This window comes from Balearica regulorum, chromosome 7 (genome assembly GCF_011004875.1).
Source record: "Balearica regulorum gibbericeps isolate bBalReg1 chromosome 7, bBalReg1.pri, whole genome shotgun sequence".
Taxonomy (NCBI): domain Eukaryota; kingdom Metazoa; phylum Chordata; class Aves; order Gruiformes; family Gruidae; genus Balearica; species Balearica regulorum.
Genome location: NC_046190.1, coordinates 4,936,790 through 4,952,656, shown reverse-complemented (window position 1 = coordinate 4,952,656; position 15,867 = coordinate 4,936,790).

Below are 15,867 nucleotides of genomic sequence, written 5' to 3'. Positions count from 1 at the left end.
CAGAAAAATGGGAATAGGTTTCCTTTAACTAGTGGAAGGGTCTAGACTCTAAAAAGGTTTTTATTATTGTGCGCCCGGGGTCCTTAGTTTTAGACATTTATCTTCTGGCGAACCAGTAGGGAACTAGAAAGGCAGTATTTTGCACCTCCTAGACCCCCCAGCTCTAAATAATGACTCAAAGCTGAAATTGAAGCAGGTGCATCATCTTCTTCATTGTGTCACTTTTAGCACAGACATTATACTTTATGGGCTTCCACTATCAAAATAGTTTGTGCAACGGACCCTAAAAATGGTGATGCATCAATCAATCAGTCAAGCTTTATTGCTTCAACTTTCTTTACAGCAGGCTTATAAGGCATATTATAATACACGATAAGAAACACAACAGAATACAGATGCATTGTAATGCAACACCATTTCTGTGTATTTACTTCCAGGTCTGTAGCCGTACTCTTAGGAATATCCCGGAGCATCAGTCACACTGAGCCAAATGCATCCCTGGTGTAACCTCATCGATTCTGCCCTGCCAGACCAGCTTGGAGGGAAGGATTCAGTCAGCCGTGGTGGCTTGCACAGGCTCCTGGGGTAAGCCACGCTCCAGCTGTGCTGGAGAACAGGGTGGGACACGGTGTTTAAAGAGGACTGAAAAATGGAGTGGGGCGGCTGGGCAGGCAACCGAGCGGAGGGCTGGTTTTTGCGCAGGGTTGTGCCAGAGCCGTGGGGTCTTCACCCGTCAGTGGGATGTTTTTACGTTCCGGATTTGGGTTGTGTGACCGACACCCCTTGCTCCTGACTCCCAGGGTTTTAGCCCCCATTAGGAGGTCCTCGCGTGTAGCAGGTCTCACCGGGAATTGCCCGGGTTGGCTTTGCTCTTTCCAGTTGTTTGGCTTCTTTGGTGTGGAGACTTCTCAGGGGCTTTCCATAACCATTATGTGTGGGCATTAGTTTTGTCATCAGCAAGGACGATTTTGTGTGGCCATCTATGGATTATTACTCGGTTCTTGCATGAAAACTTTGCAGTCTAGGCCCCAGGCTTTAAAGTATTTTAGTTTGAGGTGGCAGTAGTGATGCCAGACACACACAAATAAATCTTACCTTGAAACTACATGCTGACATCTGCTTAATTTTCTCATGTCAGTTCTTAGGTAGTTCAGAAGAGCAACTTAGAAAAGGTGAATTAGGAAAAAAGGATGATTAGAATGAGCAAGAAAAAAAAAGAATTGGGCTCTTGCATATAAAATTCTGTAGGTTATATTGTAAACTATGTGCAATACAGAATTTGATGCTTTGGATTCTTTTAAAGAGGACCGAAATTTTAGGTAATACTGTTGTTTGTAAATATGTAACCAGCATCTATTCTGCAAAACAGAATATTTTATAATACTTGTCCCTTCCCCAAATACTCATGTTGTTTATATCAGCTCGTAGAGTTTATTATAGTATTTGTAGTAGAAATCTCTAATTTGATATTTCTCTAGTGAGTTTAATGAGCCTGAAAAGTGACATTTAGAGCTAGTTTTCTCTTTGTGCTTTGAAAAATGAAATACAAGTAGTTATCTGTTAAATGAGATAATTACATTGCTACTTTGCTAAAGGCACATATTAGTGATTTTTAGCTTGTTTCACTTAATTAAAGCTTTACAAAATGTAGAGTGCCAAACCGTTAATAGACCTGTTGGAACAGTTACTGAGACCGTGAAATAAAACCAGTTGTTCTAAACAAGTCACAAAAAGAGATTGATGAAATGGCTGGCAGCTCAGACATAAATTTAAGCCTTGGCTGCATTAGAGCAAATGTAATAATAGCAGCAAGCAACCAATATTTTTAATTTTACTGATCTTTCTGCAATAATTATAAGGAACTTTTAATGTCTGTAATTAGAACGTTAGAGATAGGGTGACTTAGACCAGTGCTGCACTGTGAAAAATTGGATACTTACCATAATTGAAAATTAATCACTTTTCATTACCAGGAAGGGATGCAGTTATTATTTTGAATGGGCTGAGATACATCATATTAATTATGGGCAAACAAATTCACATATTTGAAGTTAGTGACTTTGAGGGCAGTCTGTGCCAGAAGTATCTCTGCTGATGTAGTGTATCGGGTAATGAAAATTGGGATATGTTTGTTTGACTGGTAATTGCAGCCCAGAATTTTGCTTTGCTAAAAGTTTGGATCAGAGAATCATTGAATTTTATCAGTCATCCCTCCAACGAACAAGCTTTGGGCACCATGGGTTTAAACATCTGAATGAGTAGAATAGTCTATAAAGCCAGATGTAGTCCAAAATAAATTTATGCAGGTCCTCCCAGAAGCCTCCGAGCAGATTTGAGCAGTGAGGTAAGGAATTAAGGAATACCCTGTGATGTTTGGTATACGGGCAGAAACTGGTGCAAGCACTTTTCTGGAAGCGTGAACTACTTATTGCCTGTTAACTGCTCTGTTTGGTGGTTGTGCAGAAGAGATGCTTTTCCCTGCTCACATGATGGGAGTGTGCAGAAAGCCAGCTCCTCACCCCGCATAAACAGTGGAAACTGGAGATCAGGAAAGTTCATTCTTCGCTGACAGATGGGGCTCCACTGGGAGAAGGCAAAAGCCGCTTGCAGAAGAGAACAGTTTTAGGTATGGTACTCTGGTGAAATTGTGTATTTTCTGGGCACTGCAGGAAACGGTCCAAGCAGGGAAGGCTCTTCTTGTAATTGAGGATGGTACCAGAAATATCATTTCTGGACCGGCAGCAGTTTCACATGAAAATGCGTTTCGAAAAGCTAAGCTTTTCAGGTGAAAATGTGGATGAAAAGATTTTTTTCTTCTTCTGTTTTGATGAAAAAGGTCTCATTTGTTTTTTAACCAGCTCTGCTCTTTTGCTGTGTGTGTTTGCTGACACCAGATTTATGACTTTAACCATCCTGTGTGGCACCCTCAGCACCCTATAGTGCCTTTGTGTTTAAAAGGTGGCATTTTATGCTCAAAAGGTGATGTGAAAATGTCACCATCTTGCTCAGCAATTCTTCTCCTTGTGCATCTGTCACCGATCCCAGCTGCCAAAAGCAAGGGCAGCAAGCATACTAAATCTGCTCAAGACATTATTTTCTAAGTTGGCAAGAGTCTCCTGACCAGTTACGAATTTCCCAGAAAACACCTAATTTTGGGAGCAATAAATGAGCATAACTGTGAGAAAAGCTTCCCTTCTCCTTGGCTCTGATAGCTTTGTTCTGGCTGCAGCAGCAGAGATAAAACAAAAAGCCCTGGCTGTCCGTGCGTTTCCATATGCACAGCGGTCCTGCCCGGGCTATACACCTTCCTCTCCCGTCGTTAGGCTGAGCAAGGATGTGGCTGCTCATGACTGGGTGATTGATGTCAAATGTAGTAGCAACATTAAATTTGTCTGAGATGGACAAAGAAAAGCATTATTCACTGTAAAAATCTTGTCTAAAGTTCCCATCTAGCCAGTGCTGTTTCTAAATTACATTTGTATGAATTTTAAAATGGTTTTTTAAATTTCTTGGCCCATGATTGTTCCCAAGGTCACAAAATCAGAAAGCTGGGATCTGAGGCTTGTTAAAGCTGGTAGTGAAAAATGTGCCTGCAATATATCTTCATATTTGCAAATGTATTTTATTGCTGTCCATATCCTGTGAGAAAAATCCAATGTTCTTAAAAGACAAGCACTGCTTGTTATATAGACACTTATTAATGTTTATTAGAAACTCATCTCACTAACATCCATGGCTTTATTGGAAGTTCCTTAAGTAGCAAATCCAATTTCCTTTCTTATGCTTGTGCTTACTTAATTAACATCAAAAATTGAATGAGGCAAAACAAAGTTTGATATTCATTTTAATAAGTTATATAAAGTTAGCATAATCTCATTGAGGACATTCTTCATTGCTCCAACTGCATACACAAAGTGCCTTTGCAGCCGTTTATAGTTTTACATCATATAGGTTAGATAACCTAGCAACTAATGAGGCAACCAGTAGAAGAAAGGAATTAATTTTCAAATAAGCCCCTTGCAGTCCGTGTTCTGGGGATACAGGACTTCGCGCTGTGTACTGGTGCGTGCTTGGCAGATAGCTGGAGGTGCTTAGACATAGAAAAGGGCTAGCACCTTATCCTGGGAGGAGATATTTTGCAAAAAAACCCTTCTGAAAGCCATCAAGGAGCCACATCACATAATGCCTATAATTCTTATAAGGACAGAAAGCAAGGATCTACAGCACGTTTCTGACTACGACACTTTGTGTGTGTGCATTATCCCGCCCTGTGGTGAATTCAGCCTGACACGTGCACCAGCTTAAGACTGCACCCGCTCTGGCGACTCACGCTTATCAAAATATTTACCTGATCATGTGATGTCTGTTGACCTTAGAACAAGTGTTATCATATTGGAAAGTAATGATAAAAAAATACTGTACTACAGTAAAGCTATTATAAGCTGTAGTGTTTGTGCCATTACTGGGGAATATGGTATTGATTTTTTAATAAATTATGCCATAACCTACATTTTTGCCTTAGGTTAACTTTTAACACCATAAGCAGAAGAAAGGTACGATATTATACTGATATCACAACAAGATTTACCTGACCACAGACTTCAGCACGTGCTTTCAAATCAAGAGTGGTGGGGCCTTGGTCACCTTCGTTTGTGATGGTCTCCTCTCCCCTGGCTCCTGGGCAGGGGCTAAGGACGCAGAGGAGCAGCAGTCTAACCCTGAGTAGGTCTGATTGCTCTGCTGCCCCATTTCTCTTCCAGACAGGGGAGGGATTGAAAGGAAATTGTGATTTTTCCTTAGCCATAAGATAACCTTGCTCCAGTAGTGCTGAATATCAACAAGGAATGCCTCAGAAGTAGTTTTATGGAAGCAAAAGAAAAAAGAAATCCAGACTGATAACTGTCGTGAGTAGATGTTTTTATACTAAAGTGAAACATTTTAGCTGTGACAGTGTTTAGATGAGGGTTTTCTTTATAACTTTTATTTTTCAAATTTCTTTTTAATTTTGGAAGGAAAAATCACTGTCATCAACTTTTTCACTCTATCTTTTTCCAAGGAAGGGGAGTAAAGTAGTTAAGAGAGAGAAAGGAACTTCATCATCATTCTTCTACTGGCTAAATACAAATATCCATGCAAACCTTGAGCTGTATCACACCTATTCTGCTGGTAAATAGGAGTTAAAACCAAGAGTCTTTGCCAGAAGGGCTTTCAGTGCAAACTAAAAAGCAGCTCTCTCTGTGTGTATCGGTATTCAGCTCAGAGAGAGACGGTGGGGAGGGACAGAGACATCTCTGCTTTGGGTGGAGACTTGCTACTACTGCGTTGTAACCTTTATTCCTGAGACAAATATTTCAAAAGCTATTTTTGCCTCCCATTTTCCACCCACTTAGTATCAAACAGCTGCTCTTTTCCTCATTGTTCGTAGGAGTCCTGGGCAACGTGATGTTTTCTGGGAGGTTCTGAGAATATTGCTCCTTTACACAGATATGTCATCGTCCGGGATAAAGGTGCCATAAGTAGACACAGGTATGAAATTATTGGTTCAAAATGATGCAATAAGCATGTATGAGCCGATACAGGCAGGACACAGGAAAAACCACAAAACCATGGATGAAATGCAAAGAGAAAATTTATTTTCATTACCTCACGAACTGGGGGATCCCTGAGGCAGCACCTGGGCAGAGGCACACAAGCGGGTGCCTCTAAGTCGATCACAGGCCTATGTTATCTAAACATAGGTGTTCTACTTGTCCAACACACAAGGCTAAGCAACGATTAGTATGATATATGTGGGTTTTTTTACACCTCAGCTGCAAGTCACTTGAGCGTGTTTACAATCCTCCTCACCAATCTTCCATTATTTTCCCACAAAACGTTTTGGTACGAGTGCTTGTACATATGCTTTCCCTATTTGTATATCATGGAAAATTCAGGAGAGTAAATACCATCACTGTGAATTTTTTTACCTCTGCAGATACCCCAATTTGCAACAAAAACTTCATAAATGCAGATCTCTGAGCCTTGTCTCCATTGCCTGAGGAGGCCAGGACATCTGTGGCAACAAACCTAAGTGTTCAAGAAGCTAAAATGCCCGAGAAGTTGAAGTTAGTGAGGGATGCATCCAAATCTATCACATATACCACATCATGAGAGTATGCAACAGGATAAGCTATCGAGAAAGCAGCTGAGCAAAGAAAGGAAATGGGCGATTCGGGAGAAGGTTGTTTCCAGAAGAAGAAGAGCTGATGGGTAGAACGGAGATGGACCACCAGCACCACAAGTAAAATCATATTTCCTGTTACAAAGTTATCTTATTAATGCTATACTGACAAGGGAATTAACTCTCCAGGATAACAGTTTCACCTGCAAGATCAAAATCTGCAATCACGAGTATATTTGTCTTTCTAAAACCTGCATTTGTGCATCTCTACATGCATGCTTAGAGACTACTGTGGAAATCTTCCTCCCTCAATGTAGGAATAAACTCAGACAATTTTTAGATACTTACCAAAATATCCTCTAAGTAAAAAATTTAAATGTCCCCATTAGTATTAAACATTTCCTCTTCATGCTGTCAGTGCTGCCATAGAAAGAGAAATGTACCTCAGCTTGGCTCAAGCTTAAATTCCCTCTCTTCTTGTACTCCTTAAATAGCAGATTGTCAGCTTAAGAAACTTGTTGCCACCGATGACTGTGATTCATGACCCATCTAAAAGAACTGGGAAGTTAATGGCTGTTTTTCATATCCTGATAACCGCATTGTACTCTAATCCCCTGGCTTCTAGTTTTAAATTCATTTAGATGTATTGTAGTGGTTGTTTTGGCTTTCAGGCCCCATGGGGCCTGGCTTTATATTCCTCCCAGTGCTAAACCCGGCTTCAGCAGAGCTGCTCCTGACTTACACTCGTGGAAGAGACGATCATGAGGCTGTTGGCTTTAATGAAGTTGAACAGCTGCAACCAGAGTCAGGATTTTTCTCTTTAGTTTAAGATACGTGAGCACTTGTGGAGCTGTGTTACTTTGAAATACCTGGCTGGAATATATGGGACGTAACAGTCTAAAATTAAAAATCATGTTTGCAAATTCATATTAATTAAAAAGGAACATCTGAAGCCAAACAAAAAATCAATGAACTAACTGGTCCTTCCTCAGTTAAGTAACATAATTTGTTCAATTTGGTTTATGTCTCTAAGTGAAGAACCTTTTACTCACTTTGATTCATGGACGGAGGTTAGAAAATGGTACAGTAGAAAGGAAATTAACATTTAACCTGCCCGCCTGCATATCCTAGCTGATGTCTCAATGTGACTGCAGCTGTGAGTAAATTCTCCCAATGAACCAGACAGAGTATCTATAATTTTCATATGGCTACTTGTGCCTTGAGGAAAACCCAGACTGTTTTGTAGCTATTATAGACCAAATTAGGAAAAATAATCTGAGCAAGATGTGTTACTACTTGACATATATCTAGTTTTTTTCAGTTAAAATTTAAGGGGACACGTTGTTGGCCAATATACATCATTGCAGCTTCAAAGACTGATAGCGCCTGTGAATATTGCCAGTTTGACAGCCCGGAGACTACAAACCGTGAACTTCTGAATACAGTTATTCAAGAAAAGGCAACGGTAAACCAAAACCGTGACACTACTCAATAGCATCATACAAATTAAACTTGCATAGTGCTTACCTTCTCATCTGTAGGCAAAGATCATTAGTGAAGAGGCTACTTAGAAGCTAGTAGGCTATGGACTCTTCTTTATTAATCCCACTTTAGGGACGGATCTATGTATAATCAGACTTAAGGTCTTCTATGTGTTCTTCCTTTCCCCCCCAGAAACATGTTAAATGTGACTGACTATACCTTAGAGAGCCAATATGAAAAATATACACTCAATATGATCATGTAATACTTAGCTTATGATTTTTCTTCAACAAATGGCACATGGGAGACTCGGTATCAGAAAAAGAACTCCATTGATTGCTGAGAGAGTGGCTAATAATTTAAAATAAAAGTGCAGAATACATTTTGATTTCATCAGGAAGCTTGAGGATCCTTCATGACATTTCTCAATTTCTCAATCTTGTTAGCACTTCATTATGTCCTGTCAAACCCATCTGCACTGCGGGTGGGGTAAAGGTCAGCCCAAGGCATCTGAAGAACAACAGACTCATTTTAATTTTTGGTTTTTTAAGAAGAACAAAGAGGGATTGTGAGACAAGCATTTTACAATGCAAAATAGAAAGTTGAATAAAAAACCCCACAAATCCAGCTCCTTTCTGGCTAGTTTGCCATCCCGCTACAGAAACTTATGGCTTTGAATTTTTCACTGTCATGTTGGACATACAGTTTTATTTATTTATTTTCGGTTGTCATTGCCATGGAAGCAATTGCAATACCACACATACTAGATTCTGGCATCTGTGAGTGAAAAGGAGGGAGGTGACTGGTTATAAAAGAAGAAAGCTGGTGGTATTTACACTCAGTGATGGGCACCCGCAGTAATCAGCTGTGATGGGGAAAAAGGCAGAAAAGGCCTGTAACAGTTTAATGGGTGTTTTGGTAAAATATTATGTATTTTTTTCAAAGTTTTCCAGCATAAAACTGTGTTTAATAAGCAGGATGATTATGGGTGATGCAGAATATATTTTTATATTCTTGTTTCTGCCCCCTTTCCAGGTAACAGTAGTCTAATCACAGAGTAATAAAGATAGGTTCAGAAAATCTTATTTCCTTGTAAATTTGAAGCCTGACTGCCTGAGAAGTTGGGGAGGATACAGGAGCCTATTGCTTCTGCAGAACGTTTCTCAGAGTGGGTGCAAGATGAGACACAAATCTGTCTCACCTACAAGCGGAGATGCTGCCTACCTATTAAAAGTCACAGCGGTTTGAATTTACCTGACTGTCTGTATAATCTTGTGGCCTTCACTGTCCTCCTTGGCTGTACTGCTATGTTTTGCACCATATTAACTGTTTGCTTGTGGAGATAAGGATCAAGAGCTTGCTCCTAGCCCCTAACAAAGCAGTTTTGCATTACTCCAACAACATATGACAGCCTTAAAATTAGGCCAGCAGTCCCATTTAGGGACTCCCTGCATGTCTCTGATGGAAAAGGTTGTGGCCATCCCCCAAATCCTTATCTTTGGAAGTAGATTTCTCCTCCAAGCTCTCAGCTGAGGTCTTCATGTACTCATTTCCTCACCCACTGTTGGTCAACACGAGTTGGGTGAGCCGGAATTATTCAAGCAGCAGATCATTTCTAGCACAGTTACATGGATTGAAACAGGTTCAGGAGCAACCACACGAGCAGGGCAGCTTGCAGATCTGCAGGGTGGTGGCTGTGGCAAATAGGGTCACAAACCAGGGACAGCTGTCTCTTGACCTGCTAGCTGGAGTTTAGGAGGATGCAGTCGGTGGCGTGAGGTATGTGGATATCTTAACTCGGTGCTGACAGCTGTAAGAAATAAGGAATACCAAAGAGGCGTAAGGGTCCCTTGCCTCCACTTTTCTGAGTGGAGAGAAGAGATTTTATATGTCTTTGTACGTTTTTAGGGTAGTGCTTGATACACTGGGTGCAGAGTCTAGGCTGTATTTATGGATCCAATTCTGACTGAAATACTGTGAGGATGTGGAATGCAGAAGACAAAAATAAGATAATGCCAAGATACAAGACAGCGGTGGCACCTTGTACTGTACGAACACATTTCTGTTTCAAATGGATTTTGGTTTTGTTCCTTTGTAACTATTATTCTAATTTCAAGACAGTAGCTTCCTATGCCTTTTTCAGAGACGTGGAGTAAAGTACCCGTCTCCATACATCGCAGAAAAGGGAAAAAAGAGAACTACAGAATACACAATAATGGTGTTTGAACCAAGAGGAAAAACATTACATATGTGCCGTTAGATCCAGCTTTTTTGTTTGCACTTCATTTGATTATCAGTATTTTCAGCCTTCTAACGCATTAATACTTCTCTGCAGGGAGGGGTAGGGTTCATAGCCTTTTCAAAGCACACTAATGAATGCCTTTAACTTAATAAAATGATCATTTGCCAACTACTTACCATAATGTGAACTAGATGTTTTCAGTCCAGAGATTAAAAGGAATTTTCTTTGTAAATGCACTGTAGTTACTATTACTTCATAAGTCATATGCAGATATATGGTATGTTCATTGGTTATTGTTTCTGAAACCTCAGGATCTCATAAAATAGGTTGGAAGGAGTTGCTAGAGTCTATATTGTTTCAATAATATATGGATTATCACTCTCTAAATACGCAATGACATAAAAGGCAATAATGCCTTTTATGGATCCCATGTGGCCTATTACACTAATGATCCATGAATAATGGGGTCACGAGATGAGTTTTGAACAGTGCCTTTCTTTGTTGGTTGTTTTTCTCATTTATTTACCAAGGAAAATTCAGTTTTAAGTATCTGCTTTTCAGCAAGGTCCTCCCGTTTACTGACTTTTCATGTGGGTTAATGGATGCCAAAGAGGTCAAGTGACTTCCCAAAGGTTATACAATGAGTCACTGAATTTGTGGAGAATAAAACACAGGAACCTCCTAGTTTTCTGGTTTTTGCTCTGATTGACACTAAAGTAGAGAGATTTCCGATCAGCATGACCTCTGAATCCCTGCACTGCTGCTTTTGAGGGGACATCAAACTTGGAGTTCACTGGAGAAATCTGAAGCTCCTGAAGCAACTTTTCCCATATTTCTCACCGAGACAACCAGAAAGAGCAGAAGCACTGCACTGCAAATAGGCTGCTTTGATCCTCATGATATAGATTCTCTTAAAAAACCCTGAACAACTCAGAGTGAAATAAAGACATGGAAGCCCACAAACATAGTTAATGCTAATCCAACATGACAAGAGTGTTTGTTTGGAACTAATCATTTCCTATCTTGCTGGACTGGTGTCCCTTTGACTTCACGTGGAAAGCCTTCACATTGTCCCTCTTGATTAATGAGGATGGTTTACCTCCCAAAATGAGCCTTGCTGCTGCTCCTCCAAGCCCTGTAGACATGGAGGCTCCATTGCAGATGGCAACTGAGCTCTGTTGCAGAAGAGAGGTGCATCCTGGTGAGCATCACCTCCATCCTGGATGCTTTGGTGGATGTGGCAAGCACAACTCTGGTATCACCCTTCCTCTGGCCTTCCACCTTCTTGTCGAGTCCCCACCAGGAAGAGCAGGGCTCTTGTGTTGAGCCGAGCTTGGACGCCGAGCAGTTACATACCCCTGGGCACGTCTCTTGCCTGGCTGTGCCCATATTTGCTTGGCTGCAAAAGGAAGGTACCTTTTGCTATTTGCCTGTCTCTCCTGATTTTGTGTGTATACAGAGCTCTGCAGCTTCAAAGCGTTCATTATTGTTGTTATTACTACCTACTGAATATTATTTTATGCATTTAATATAGTATAAAGCAATTACAGAATGTAAGGTACTGCGGAAACACAGAAAGATCTGCCTGGAATAATAATTTGATTTTAAAACTTTGTTGCTAAAAGACTTCAGGGTAAAATTGTAGTGCAACATATGAGCCTTTAATGAAATGACTCCCATTACTTCTAGTATAAATGGAGAAAAACCTACATAACACATGGAAAATTTTCATTTAATTAGCAAATAATTTGTATTAGAATATAGTTGTCAAATTCTAATTCATCAAACAGTATTCAGCAATGAACTGAAAACGTTTCTAACACGTATGCTTCAGTATTTATACCCCTCCGAGCTGGAAATCGTATCAGTTATTTATCTGAAAATACATCAGGTAAATGCTGTTGCTTACAGGTGTAGAAATATTACAGAATAGTCATGAGAGGTCAGACAATACATCTCTGACCTGACTGCATTCTGGTGTTGCTGATGTTGGGGTTGTGTGGGAGGTGGCTGGAACATATTCAGGCAAAGCTGATGAGGCCATAGAGCGTGTTTTAATTGTTTCAGATTAGGAGGAGGTTGCAATTAATTAATTAACGTTGCTGACGATTCCTGAAGCTACGTGTATGCTGTGTGAACGCTCTGTTTTTCGCGTTGTTTCGCCTTGCCTCTGAATGAGCCGATGCTGTTGCTCTCGCTGTAATAGCTGAGTGCCTGCAACCATCTTACTTAAAAATAGATTTAAGACCCGCACTGTTGAGGAGAAGTCACACAATGGCTTGCTGACAGCCCGTTGCACACGCTGATCAAGGCACTGGCTTTAAAACAGTTTGGCTTATAATTATATCTTTACAGCTAACTGGGCTATCCAAATGATTTTTGTCTCTCCCCCTCCCCAAGTCTACTGACCTGTGGCTAATGAGATTTGTGTTTCGATTAGTTGTAGAACATAAATTAACTAATCAATGAGAATGGATTCACATCCTTTCTTGTAAAAGAGCTCTGCTGCAGTGATCTGTATTTAATATTCAAATCAATTTCAAATTCTCAGGATGATTCTGGTAATATGGCAGGCTGGGACTCGCAGCATCTGTATCCTTGCCACAGACTGTAAATATGGGATGCTTATGGAATCGTTCACTGACCTCCAAAGCCTTCTCTGGTCTCATTGATTTACCATTTCACTTAATAGTGATGATGAGAAGCTTCGAGGCTGACAGCGAAGCTGGGAAAGTCATGTGAGAGAGCTTTTCCCCTTTACTTACAAGACTGTTAAGACTAAGCAAAAGTCACAGGACTTTGAAAAATGCTGTTTGTTTTTGATATGAAAATTTTGGGTCAATTTTATGTTCCAACTCAAATTTCCCCTATTCTGGAGATGATGGTAAAATATGACCACTATCGAAAAGCAGTTTTCTAAGGGTGCGGTTTTTTTCATTTGCTTTCAAGGTAGAGAGAACTTTATCTTTTGCCTTGCAGTAATTGTCTCATCTGTACAATTAAGCAGCATCTTGGCATAAAATGTGAAAATTTGTACAGTGTTCAAAGCATCTGTGGCCTTTATGGTACAAGTTCTGTTAGTACTGAAGCCACAGAAAATTAAATGTTCCCCAAAGAACTTCCAGATGTGTTTTATTCTAATAGGGTCATTATACAGTAAATTAAAAAGCAGGGTAAATGGAACTGTAAAATTTAAATTACTCTAAAACCACATCTCTTTGCTTTGAACATTCATTTGTGGGGTTGCATTTGCAATAAATGTGAATTAGGCAGCTGCAATAACTGTTAATCATATATTTATAAAATAGTAATGAGGAAATGAATAGCAGAGTAAGACAGCTGCACATTTCTCTAATAGTATGTCAACTGTGAACATAATAAGATGTAGAAAATTGTTTGGTGCTATGCTGATAATGCAGCCGAATGTAAGAGATCACTTCAACCTCTTAACTTTACAGGAAATTATATATAAAATCCATAAAAAGCCATAATAATACATTAGGCTTCTGAATTGTAGTCAATGTTTTTCTTTGCTTTGATTTTTCTGAAATGGGCCATACTTTTCCCAAAGTAATCTGCCAAAGATCACTAAGGCTTTTGTTTCAGACTGCACTTTATTCACCATCTTGCAATTTTGTTTAAAAGATAGTGCTTCTAAAAGCCCAAAGTGATCTAACTTCTCTGCTCCGGGAGAGCTGCGGGAGCTCCCACCTCCTACTCCTCGTAGACTTTTGCCAGGTCTGGGAGCATCCCACCTCTGAGCCCAGTGCTGTTATCACTGCTGAAACTTGTGATTCAAGGAAAAACTCCATGCGAGGCAAAGCAAAAGGTGAAATTTAAATTTTACATATATATATATATATATTTTAGAAAATATATATATTTTAGAAAAAAAATATATATATTTAGAGAAGTAAACAACAGGGTCTGAGGGCATCTGGCTGTCTTTTGCAGCCATGGTAAAATTATAAAAGTGTCAAGATAATCGCAAAAAACAAGTCAAACAACCTAAACCCAAGAAATAAATAGAAATATTTGAACAGCCCTTTAGATTTGCTGCTTGTGCTAGCAGACTTCACAGCCTGCCCTCGTGCCAGGTGCTGCTCACTTGCACTTGCAGTTTTTAACCAGCCTTAATTGAATTTTGCAACTGAATTGGGGTGAAGAGGAGAATTAGAAAGCTAACAAGAAAAAAATTAGGCAAGTGCTGGGCTGCAAATGGCTTTATCGGCCAAGCAGGGAATAGGTGCTAAATGTGTAATAGGAAGGCTGCCATAGGAAATGTCACTTATCAAAGTGGCAGCACTTTGCAAGGAAAAGCAAGAGAAAGAAATGAGGGACCCGATCCCAGCACTCGCTGACGGCACTGTGAAAAGTCCCCGTGATTTAATAAGCCGTACGCTGGGCGCGTGGTTTTGGAAGTTGGGTTAAAACCGATGGGTTTTAACCCGCAGCTGCTAGGCTGACAGCGGGGCGCTGAGCAGGGCTCAGCGGGGGGCACAGGGCGGCGGGGGGCACAGGGAGCCTGACCCCCCGAAAGCACAATGGGGTAGCAAACATCCCGACTTTGCCGTCGGACAAAAACGTGATTGTTAATGACTCCCTTTTCACTATGGAATACATTTGCTTGTGTAATTTTAATGTAAATGTTTCTTCTTGTACCACGTCGCAGTGTATCTTTAATTTTTATATGTGCTTGCATTTGGAATGACACAACCAGCTCACCTTGGGTTTTTTTTTTATTTATTTTTCATTATTTAGATACAAAGAGAAAGGAAGACTGAAGATCTTACAATCATCAGTTTCACCGACTGAAAGCCTTCCAGTACACAGAATCTGCGATAGACTCGAAAGGTCAGTCAATGAAGGAGAAATTAATTCTCTCTGGGCAGAAAGGAGGACTTTTCAATTAGTCCCGTGTCTTTTAGGACGAGGTGAGGGGCCGCCGGAGGTCTGGGTGGACCAGCGGAGGTCAGGAGCTCTGCAGCACCATCAGTTTTCTCAGCCTTCTGTAAAACCTTCACGGTCACTCGGTGGACCTAACCTTTAGCCTTCATCAAGCTGTTACCTTTAATGGACGTGGCTTTTTTTTTTTTTTTTTTTTTTCTGGTTAGGAGATGGCACAAATCTTTTTGGCCATCTTAAAAACTATAAAGCTATTGCACAGTGGCCAGATAGGAACAGAAAGTGTCCTTGGTGTAACCCTATGAAAGGAAATATTGTTCATACAAAGTCGACGTGTTCTCCTGAGCTGACATGGGCAGAAAGAGGGATACAGAGAGATGGGTATGGATAGAGACATAGATATGGAGACGCGTTCAGGTTGAATTTGTCCTATAAATTTTTGGCTTTCTACTTGCCAAAACAAAGCAAAAATTGTTCTTATTATTAAATATAAATTAAAGGATAAGCAATGGAAAATGGCTTGTTTTCAAACCTTTTTTTTTTATTCTTTGAAACAGACGGTTCAATCCTCCAGGAGAAGCAAAGTTCAAGCTCTCATTTCCCATTGTACATTTCTGTGTTAGTGCCTCACAAAATAGCAGTTCATTTCTGGAAATCCTATTACTGTCCACACTCAAGCAGCAACTTTAACAGATACATCTGTTACCTGGCAGCTTCTTCCTACACAACTCCCACCTCTGAGAGTTAAAGCTTATGGTTTTAAAAGGAAAATTGAAATAGCCCAATTTTGAACAATGCACATTGGGGGGGGGGAGAAAAAGAGCACAATCCACTGTCAGCTACGAGAGCCTCATCTCGTCTTACGTTCCGATCTGGACAGATGTAGAAAACAGAGTGGTGCATTATCATTATCTTAGAGATGTTTATTTGGTGTGTGGACACTCAACCAAAGAACTAATGCAATCAGAAAGTTAAAATATATGGTCTGGAAATACAAATTCATTAGACGTACACAAAACGTATGCTGCAGTGGATCTGTCATTTAAATTAGATTTTGACAATTATATGGATAGTCTGG